Source organism: Protopterus annectens, chromosome 6.part0 (assembly GCF_019279795.1).
Source record: "Protopterus annectens isolate FY-2018-M chromosome 6.part0, PAN1.0, whole genome shotgun sequence".
Taxonomy (NCBI): Eukaryota; Metazoa; Chordata; order Ceratodontiformes; family Protopteridae; genus Protopterus; species Protopterus annectens.
Window position 1 is genome coordinate 811,111,309 of NC_056737.1, and position 10,000 is coordinate 811,121,308.

At 34.1% G+C, this 10,000-nt stretch overlaps 1 protein-coding gene across 1 annotated transcript in view; it reads left to right on the forward strand.

The window, feature by feature from the left end:
* Nucleotides 1-10,000, forward strand: part of PRKCH (protein kinase C eta) — a 1,606,604-nt gene that overhangs the window by 3,692 nt on the left and 1,592,912 nt on the right. The window lies entirely within an intron of this gene.

The window sequence follows — 10,000 nt, forward strand, 5'->3', positions numbered from 1 at the left end:
CACATTTCACCAAAATGAGTTTTTAAATAGTGCACAACAATTAGAGCTCTTTGTTTTGTATGGTTTTACAAGTAATTTTGTCAGCTGATCTTAGTTTCTTAGGTGGATAGTATGTTTCCAAAACTAATAATTGGGTATGTTTTATTAGGACGAGGAATTTATGTATATAGGTTATTAAAAAGTAACCTAGTTTATGTCTGTAAGAAGTCCACTGTAGTGTAAGGAAGGCCATAGTAGTGTAAGCAGTAGGGAACAGTGATATGTTTAGGGAAACAGTTCAGTACAAATTTTGCAGCTTTATTGTATTTGCTCTTATTTGATTAATACTCCTATAGATGCCTGTATGAATGATGCAGCTATGAAAAAAGTCAAAAATGAATTAGTGGAGGGACAACTTTGGCATGTGCAGTGGTTGTCAAATAATATCTGATTCTGTAGGAAAAGTTTCTGGTTATTATTTAAATTCAAGTAGAGTGCAATACTAGTATACCAGGGAGAGTGTACTTGCTGATACAAAGTTATAAAGTGCATTTTACAAAAACAATATGTAAAACAATTTATACTCAACTGAAAAACGCATCAGTCCATTTACCATTTCAACTATGATTGTAAAAAATATACAGACTTACTTTTATTTACATCAGTAATCAGCACACGCTTCAAAAATGGCATTATATAAATTGGTCAGAAAAAGGGGTGAGCTAAAATTTGTGGTAGGAAGAAGTATGCAGCAGTAGAAATGGAGGACATTTTAAGTGAAAAGAAGGATGTTATTGGGTGTTTTTTTGGATCCATCTATGACACCTGAAAGTTTTTATCATTTTCACACTTTCTGTGATGTTGAACTGAACTTGATATTTTATTTTGTTACCGACAATATGGTTTCAGTTTTCCAATGATTAAGTACAGAGCTGCATTTGTGTAGTTTAGGTGATAGATGTAAAAGGTCCTTTTTATCAGTTTTTTATTACTGATGAAAAGAGGGCAAATCTGCATATTTCCATAAAATATATGTATAACGTTATTGATATGGTAAAAGGGTCTGTAGGAACCTTATTTTTAAATATGGGGAATATGAATGGTGAGAGGACTGACCTTTTGAAGCACTGAGCTAGATAATGAAGTACCTATGTTGAATTAAAATTCAAATTAAAAATGAAAATATTATTATGATATTTTTTAAATTATTGAATTAAAAAAAGTGATAAACCAGTTTGTTGCTCTGACTCTCTTACATATGGATAAAGGAAATCTGTAGATCAGATTATGGCTAACCAGGGTGTAGGTCTTTGAAGACTGGTATAGTAAGATTTCCTTCATCTACATTAATTAGAAAATCATCAGATGAAGTCCAGATAGCCTTTATGGTATTGGAGTCTGGAACGGTGATTGCACTGCTTGATACAATAGAGAATAGATTTTTACTTGAGATTAAGTGATGTGAAATTGCCCAAAATTCTGTTGTGATAGAACAGCTTTGTTTTGCAGTGAGAACATTATTACAGGTTTCCAAAATGGTGGGGATTACATGGAATGTCGAGGAAGACTTGACGATGTAGTTAGTAAAGGAGGTCAGCAGTGTATTCTTCAAGTAATGGCATGACCAGGAGTATAATTGGTCAGCTCAAGTGACTACTTGGAAGTGAGGAATGAATTTGAGAGAAAGAATGTTGTACTGTTTGGTGTAGAGAGGGTTTGTGGGTGTTATTTGTGATGAATAGAATCAATCTTGGGAAGATATAAAAATTCATTTTAGGATGTCATGGTAGTTGTCTTGGTAAATGCGGTTGGGTGTTTTTTTATTGTTTATGTTATTAAGGCTGACTTTTTTTGAAAAAGTATTTTGGATTACAATCTGTGTAGTTTGTTGGAGCCTAGTAGATATGGCACTATGATGTCTGCATGATTTCTTTAAATAATTTTCCTGTGTAATAAATCTTGCTTGGTTAGAAGGAAGTTTGAATAGTTTCCAATGAAACCTGACTTCACCTCTGAGTTTAACTAGTGCTTTTAAGCTTTGGAATTACCCAGCTGTTAATACAGAAAAAGAGAAAGAGGCATTTGTTTTGAAAGTCTGGAAAAAAACTTGTTAGAGTTGACTGCTGTTTTAGAATTTGAACATTTCAGAAGAGTTGATCATTTCAGTCAATTAAGATAGGGTTTTAGTTTAGGGATATTTATTTGAGACTTTGGATGGAAAAAATCCCTTTGGGTGTTTTTTGAGGATGTGACAGTACGTGAGAATGAGATGGGATGGTGTTTGCTGTGGCTGGGAGAGGGAACTGTAAGTGATGAGGTTGCGCTAGGAGTATTTATTATTACTGGGACAAGAAGAGAGTGTTTCCCTGATTTTAGTTTTAGGCAGGTTTGTTCGTTTACTATTTGCAATGAGCCTAGGTCAGCTATATATTAATTTATGGCATTTGTATGGGGACAAGGAAGTTAATATTCACCCCCCTTGCTATTATAAGGAATTTGGAAAGGAATATAGACTGTGCCATTTGTTCTACAAGGTGTTAGACTTTGTTTTGGTTGCAGAAGGAGGGAGTACACTACGGCTAGGTAGAAACTATGATGCATTTTAAAGGTTATAGTTCAAATTATGCAGTTTTGGACATTGCCATTTTTGTTGTGAACTTGACTAAGAAATTTTACTTCTATGGTAAGTTTTTATACAGGAATATTTTTCACACCAATCCTTATTTCTGGCTTGACTTTGTACTTGTATGAGTAGCCTCAAAATAAATAGTTCAAGTCTGGAAAGCTATCCTTTAGCCAATATTCATTTAATAACTGTGGCAATGCCAGGGTTGGATCTAACAGTTCTAGTTTGTTATTAATGCTCCCTGCATTTAGAACAGATGTTTTAAGTATAAGTGTCTGAATTAACAGTGTGTTTTAGTGGAACTGGGCATGAGTTCAGTATTGGTGGCAAGGAAAGGTAGTAGTAGTGTTGGATAACAATGACAAAGTTCTGGATTGTTTTCAGAAGAGTGCTGTGCATTTTCAGTTCTCCACTTCTTGACCAAAATGTTTTTTTTTTTCAAGGAATGTCTATTAGAAGTTGGTGATTTTGTGATTTTTAGTTGCATGGGAAGGTTGAAAGAGTGGGAGGGTATTCAAAGTGGATATTGGAGTTGGGTGTTTGGGCTTGAAAGAATTGTATTACTGAACACTGCTGCAGGGTCACCTTCATTTTAAATTGGAATAATTAAGTCTTCCAAGAGGAAACATGACTACATACAAATAATAGAGAATACAACAGGATGTTTGTATTAAGTTTCCTGCCTCAGATTAGTGCATTTAGACTGAAAGAGGATCCATTAGCCTATAACCAAGCAAGGATATGGTTCCTCAAAGAGTAAGCTTTGATCTTCAGACTTGATTAGAGTATTAAAGTAATTTTAAATGGGTGAGCAGTCCGTAGCTGATGATGTACAGCCACAGCAGTGCTATTGGTAATAACACAGTGGACAATGTTTTACAAAGATGGGCACAGGATGAAGCATTGTCCTTGCTTTTACAGATGGCTCACAAGGACCTCAGCAGTCCACATAGTGAGAAGAGAAAATATTATTTCCTATGCCTTTCTTTTTATGGGGATTTTACGATTGGCACTTCCCTTTTGTTGATTGGATGGCATACAAGGGCCTTAGCAATCCAAGTAAAGAGGAGTTACTAAATATTTCCTGTCGCTTTCTTGGGGGGGGGGGGTATAGTTGGTCACCTTTGATTGTGTAGCTTACAAGGGCTCAGGTAGTGCCCACTTAGTGGGGAGGGAAATGATTATTTCCTGACCTTAACTCACTATGGGGATTTTTGCAGAAGGCGGTCTTCGTTGGTTGATTAGGTGGCACACTGAGGCTTTAGCAGTGTCCTCACTTGTGGTGGTGAACTTATTTTTCACACCCAATACTCTACAGGGAACTTTCTCTTGTTTCATACATTATGTCTGTGGCCAAGTCTTACCAATCTTCCCTTTTTCCAGTAGATGAGTCAAGAAAATCATTGCATTTCGTGATAGTGGAATATATTTTCTCCTTAGATGAAAGAATATCTGTAATGTATCTCAGTTATTTGATTTTAATTTTGACATGCAGGCAAGAAAGATGTAGCAATTTATATGGATAGGTTCCATAAAACTTAATTCTTGGAAATATTATGCAGCTTATGTTCTTTCACATGGTTTCTAGATCATTTTGTAAACTGGAACAGAGCCTCCATAGCAAAGTCGTTTTGCAAACAGCTAGTAATATTCTAACTGCTGCCGTTATGTATTCAGTTTTAATGCAAGTATTATGTCTGAAAACAGCAGAGAACTGAATGAAGTTGTGCTGATTTGTAGACGATATCAGTGATTAGACATAACTCTAAGCACATTCAGTTATTTTTATTTAAGTTTGTTTGGTTCACTGGTCTCTGTTTCAGTGAAGTGTTTTTTTTTTTTTTTGTATTTATTTATTGTATTTATTTGGAGAAAATGTTTTCATGTGTTCCGTTAACATAGTAGCAGTAGTGATCATTTGCAAGCATGTGTTCTGCCTCCCACTTCTAATATCACATAATAATGTGCTGAACTATGCCAGCAGATACATTTTATTTCAATTTATTGAACTTTTTCACATCATACTTGGGTGTGTCTTCTACCTTCACCTCTTACTATATATACTTTCCCCTCAGAAAAATTGCTATGCAAAGGTAATCCCTGTGATTTCTTTTGCAATCATTCTAGTCCCTCGTAATGTTGTAGTTTGTTTCACTACAAAGCAGGCAACTGCCATCTTCAGCAGTCAAGTTTATTGTACTTGTAGCTAAAGCACTTGCTAAATATTTCATATTACTCCTTTTGACATTTTACCATTTCCTGGAACAGTTGGAGCCATACTTTATAGCTTTGTATGACTTTTCTAGCTGGTACTTCAGGAGACGTGTTAAATGCATGCAGAACTACTGAACTGCTTAAATATGTCTGCCTTTGATGACAGAGTGTATTGCTGAATTATTGTTATATTCATGAAAAGCAATTATATTAAATAAAATGATGTTTTGTATTGTATCCCAGCTAATAAATATACTGCAAATATATCTTTCAGTCCTTGAGGCTTATGTCTGTGAGAGAGTCTCTTTATAACTGCATTTGTTCACCTGAAACTGTTGTAGAACATACAAGACTATCTACATGAATTGTCTAGGTCTAGAAAGACTGCAGACAACTTTGGCTAAACAAAACCACATTTATGAGAGTTGTGCTTAATTTCCTTGGTTTCAAAGGTGTTTTGTATAAGGACATCTACATGTCTTTAGTGGTACTGAAAGGCTCATCCTAGTTATTTTTGTACTAACTATCCCATTAGCTAGGGGCTAAGGCTTAGGATTTCAACATTAATACTGATCCTTACTGATAAAATAAAATCCCTATGATTTGATATGTCTGTAATGTCTGTTTAGAATTACATTTATGCTGTTACTGGTTTGCTGTCTGTTGAGATTAATATCTTTTATATGAATAAAAGTAATAATTTTGACACTAGATAACACTGTTGAATAGTTAAGTACTGGAATTAAGTAATGTGCCTGGGCTTGGGAGGTTGTCTGTCTGTCCTTCCCATCCATATCTTCAGTATGCTTGTTTGCTCTATTTTTGCTTATGCCTTTTCCTTTACTTTTCAGTACATGTAACCTTCATAGTCAGCAGGACAGTAATACAAATAATGGCATGCTTTATATTCTTGAAGACTATTTTTTTCTTTGCTAATTCTTGTCTTATATGACACTTGGTAATTGTTGTAGTCTTTGAGACTATTTTGATGTAGAAAATTGCATATTCCTTATAAAGCAGTTTCTGCCCTAATAATAGCTGGTTACTACAAATGGTCCAAAAATGAATGAGTTGTTTTTCATCAGTCAGTCATATGGAATTAATACTGAGTCTGCCACATTGGATTCTCTTTGTGGATTGCTAAGTCACTCTCTCTCTAATGTTTTGCTTCCAAACTTGAACCATACAGTAGGAACCTCTATTTTAAGTCCTTCTCTCAGATCACCATAATATCTTCACTGTCCTAAAATCACTACTTCCTCTTACTCAACCTTATTACACCCTCCCTTCCCTAGACTGCTGGCATTTGCTGTCATCTCACCACACTGATCTGTCACCTTCTCGTGTCATTTATTTAAATACCTTGTCACTACTTCTCAGCAGTCTCTTCTTCCTTCTGTAGGCAGAGCCGTCTGATGACCTTTTCCTTTCCCCTACTTTCTGGTATTCATAATCTCAAAATGATAAACACACTGAGAAACCAGGCAATAATCAGGATGAACTTCCAAAAGAAAAATTCTCACTCTCCAGATTGAATTTAAGCGCTTTCATTCACTTTTATTAACGTGAACTTCCTCAGAAACATATTTTTGTAAAAAAATGCTGTTTAAATACTATTTCCACAGGAAATGATGTCATCCATTTGAAAATCAAATTGATTAATTAATACATGAAATACATTCATAATTCCTTATAAAAATCACATTTTGCTCATATTTATACCACTTTATCACTATTAAATGAACTTTAAAGTTTCAAAAAAACTCCAGTTTGTTCATAGTTGTTGTCTATATTTTTGGTTAAAATGACTACCTGTTCTTATTTTATGTGTGTAATCTCTTCTCTACCTTAATAGTCTTATTTAATCAACTATCTATAAATTAAGAAACATTTCAAATTTATTACTTCATTTAGCCCTGGTGTTTGATCTGCCCCAAAGACTAACTGCCACAGGGACTCCCTACATTCCAAAGTGTTATTCAGGTCCCCTGAAAATAATTCCTTTTTAACTCTATCTAATATGAAAAATTCAAATTTCTTAAAATCTTTACATGTGTCTGCATGCCTAGCTAATGCGTTATTTTTGTCCTTCTTTTTTATTGCCAAAACATGCTCATACACTCTTCTCTTGAATACTCTCTTTGTTTTACCAATGTAGTAATCCTTACAGGACACACACGTTGCCAAGTACACTACTAGCTCACTATTACAATTGTAATATTCATTGGCCCAAAAAGTGTGTTTTAGATGTTCTACTGTTACAAACGAAGTGTTGCTCATGTATCTGCATTGTTTACAATTAGTACAACTGTACGTTCCTTTCTTGTTTGTACAACTCCTTTCCAAATTTCTAACTTCATTTTTACCTGATTCTAACAACTGTTTTAAATATGTAGTTTTTTTATAAGTGAATTTAGGTTGGTTTCCAATAACTGAAACCAAATCCCTGTTGCCCATAATAACTTTCCAGTTATTTTCTATAACTGATTTAATGTCCCACATTTCATTGACTATGGGCAATGGAAACGCTATTAAAAATTCATTGACTTGTTTGTCAGTAATGTTATTGTTCTTACAAATGACTGATGCTCCTACTAGTATTTCCTCTGAATACAGAATTGGTTTTGCTACTCCTTTTCTCAGTGGTATGACCTCTTTTTCTATTTTCTCCAAAAAGTTCTTTTTGTACCCTCTTCTCATAAATAAACTTCTCAAAAGGGCCAATTCTTTCAAAAAAGTGTCTTCGTTAGATGTTAGTCTACTTAATCTAATGATCTGCCCTTTTATTACTCCCCTTTTCATGTGTGTTGGGTGTAAACTGTCTTTATGTAAATAACTGTTTGCGAAATATGGTTTCCTATAAATCTTGCTACTAAAGGTGTTTGTATCATTATTTATACTAAGGGTCAGATCTAGAAAGGTGATGCTTTTGCCAAAGTCACCTATTTTGAAAGACAAAAAATTAGTGGTCTGATTCAAATCTTTTACCAATTCCATAAATTCGTGTTTTTTTCCTTTCCACAAAAATAGTAAATCATCAATGTATCTGCGATACATAGACACTTTGTTAAACAGTGTGTGTGTCTTCAAGAATCTTGTCTCCCAACTTGCCATTACAATGTTGGCAAAAGAAGGGGCTACCCTAGAGCCCATAGCTACTCCACACTCTTGTTGATAAATGTTGTTATTAAATTTGAAAAAATTGTTTTCCAATACTAGCTCCATTAAGGTGCAGAGTGAATTGACTTTTGTCCCTGAAAAATCCGTATGTGTATTCAAGTACTCTCTCATGTATTCAATACCTGTCTCTTGGTCTATACTTGTGTAAAGATTTTTTACATCTAAACTCCCAAAATACAGGTCTTCATTTCCTATGTTAACATTCCTTATTAGTTCTAAAAGATTCCATGAATCTTTAATAAAAAATTCCGACCTCTGAACTATAGGATTTAGTATGTTGTCTAACCAAATCGAAATATTTTCTGTTTTCGATTGTTTGGCAGAAATGATAGGTCTAAATGGTGGCTTAACTTCGTTGTTTTGTATTTTGGGAATCCCAAAAAATACTCCCAACCTGGGATGTTCTTTGTGTAAAAAATCATAGTCTAATCCATTTAGTTCACCTTGACAATACATGTCAAACAAAATAGTATCTAAAATCCTGAATTTTTTAGTCACTAACTCATAGTTAACTTTACTATAAGTTTTTTTGTCTTGCAATAGATCTTCTATAGATGTTATGTAGTCCCTATTATTCATTATCACTATTTTTCCACCTTTATCTGCCTTCATTATTCTGATGTTGTTGTTTTTAATCAGTGTCTCTAAGGCTGATAATTCTTCTTCTGTTAAATTGTTCATATCATGACTGATATTAATATTTCTAAAATCCTGTTCACATAACTTTTGAAATACTAGTAAACTGTTTGTCAAAGGAGGATTATAAGTGCTAGGGTTAGTAATAGTAGTACTTCTGTCTTGCTGCTTCTGAATACCTAGATCTTCCATGATGTATTTCAAGTTTAACTTTCTTAAAAAAAGCCTAAAATCTATTAAAAGTTTCCCTAAATTCATGTTGTTAGTGGGAATGAAATTAAATCCCTTTTTCAAGACACTTTCTACTGCAGGACTGATTAATAAGTCAAACAAATTCGTTATTACTACTTCATATAAGTCACTGTTTACTTCAGAGGAAGCCATCACCATCTCCTTCTGTTCCTTCCTCTGCCCTTCCCCCGAAATTGGGTGGTGTTGTGCCATCTCATAGTCCTTTTGTTCTGTTCCTGGACTTTCTGAAAAGGAGTATTGTTTTCAGAACGATTAACCACCTTTTCTGCATAACTAGTGTCAGTAGTGTTTCTGTTTGACACTGTCTAGAACCACTGATATTTTGAATAAAACCAAGTATGATCTATATTCTATATGTACAATTTGTTGCCTATACTTTTTCATTGATTCATCTGTATACTTACTTGGCAATGTACTTTAACAAACACATTGTAGCTTAAAAGTTTATTATCTAAAGCAAATGTATTTATTCATTGATTTTTAAGTGTGAGAGAACACTGATCTCAACAGACCAGTTTTCACGTTCAGACAAGTGTTAGAAGTAAGATATAACCGTATATCACAGTGTGGTAATGAGAAGTAAACAAACAATATAGAATAACAAGAAAAAGGGTGAGTACACACAACATTATAACAGTAGATCGCACAGGAGGAATGTGACAACGTTCAGCATTGTATACATAATGTTTGTCATGGAGAAAAACTTACCTTGAAGGCTGCAAGGCAAAGAATAGTATGACGTTTTAATAAAGGTCCGACTTTCATACTTATCATGTATTCTTGGAATATATCATTATTCCTGTGTCATTGAACAAACTTTTTTCTAACTATGTAGCAGCTCTTTTGAACAACTGTTGTATTCATATAATGTTTCCTTATTCTGTGAAAATGACAGTTTTGAATAAATGGTGTATTTCCAACATATACAGAAAAGTAATGACTGGAAGATGAGTAGAGAGTATTTATGGCTGGGAACTGCTTGAAGGAAGAAGGTGGCGGATAATAGAGTGGATGGTGGTTTGAAGAAGGAAGAGTTTTAAGTTTAGGGTTGGAGTAGATGAATCACTGGATGATATTTCTTAGTTCCACTCTCAAAACTACTATTATTTCCGA